Source organism: Herpailurus yagouaroundi, unplaced genomic scaffold (genome assembly GCF_014898765.1).
Source record: "Herpailurus yagouaroundi ecotype Mexico unplaced genomic scaffold, PumYag 100, whole genome shotgun sequence".
Classification (NCBI taxonomy): Eukaryota; Metazoa; Chordata; class Mammalia; order Carnivora; family Felidae; genus Herpailurus; species Herpailurus yagouaroundi.
The window spans coordinates 38315031-38316128 of record NW_024412391.1 but is presented as its reverse complement, the minus strand read 5'-3'; the positions used below and the strand labels follow the sequence as shown (position 1 = coordinate 38316128).

At 41.0% G+C, this 1098-nt stretch overlaps 1 long non-coding RNA gene across 1 annotated transcript in view; it reads left to right on the top strand.

The window, feature by feature from the left end:
- The window catches only part of LOC121028506 (uncharacterized), a 62437-nt gene extending 61875 nt beyond the window's left edge, over positions 1 to 562 (top strand). The window contains exon 3 of the long non-coding RNA XR_005789270.1: positions 403 to 562. This is a non-coding gene — a long non-coding RNA (uncharacterized LOC121028506). The remainder of the gene's footprint in view (positions 1 to 402) is intronic.
- Positions 563 to 1098: the final 536 nt, after the last annotated feature.

Here is a 1098-nt window from a genome sequence, read left to right as displayed (position 1 = left end):
ATTCTTTAATCCCATGTGGCCTTAAACCATTTACGGTTGTCACCCCCCTCCCCGCCACCCCCCCCCCCCCCCCCGTCAGTCTCTTGCATCCTGTGTCTCTCCAGTTTCATTAGTGTATGTGCATTTGTGAGACTAACTTTTCTCAAAAGTGCTTTGTACTGCTTCTAAGAGAAATCTAAATGCCGTCTGGCCACAGCCTAATGATGCAGTATCATCCGTCTCTCTGCTTCTACAGGATTCTACAGGAATACATTCCATCAGTCGCACAGGTGTGTTTGTTACTGTTTCCCCAGATACTCACCATTTCTGTTCCTGAATACTCTGTCTTTATTAAGAAGATGGCAGCTCTCCACAAAATTAATCTACAGTAGTACCCTCTTATCTGTGTTTCACTTTCCATAGTTTCAGTTTCCCACCATCAACTGCGGTCCCAGAAGCAGATGATCCTCCTTCTGATGAATCATCAGACAGTCAGTAGTCACCGAACCTATGCCACGATACCTACATCATCCGCCCAGCTTCACCTCATCTCGTAGGCATTTTATCAGCTTACCTCATGGCAAGAAGGGTGAGTACAGTACTATAAGACATATTGAGAGGGAGAGAAGCAGCATTTTCACATAACCTTTATTATAGCATATTGTTATAACTGTTCTATCTTATTAGTTATTGCTGTTCATCTCGTACTGTGCCAAATTCACAAATGTAACTCATCAAAGGTCTGTATGTATAGGAAAAAGCAGTATACATAGGGCTCATCACTATCCATGGGTTCAGGCACCCACTAGGGGTTTGGAACATATCCACCTCAGATGAAGGGACAATTGAAATGCAAATAGATTTGTTTTTGTAACTTCTAAAGTTTATCTGCAAGCATAGGTGCACATGAATAACAAAAACATATGTAAAAGGAAGAAATTGGAGGGGAACCTTACAGTGAAAGGTAGTAAATTGTAACATAAAGTTGCATTCAAATAAACATGCAGAACCTGAAACAGAATAGATGGAATAACTAAATGGACCCCTAAAGCAAGGATATGTCTATTTTCTGTACCTGGGGGAAAAAACCGAGCATTTAAAAATAATGTGAATGAAGGA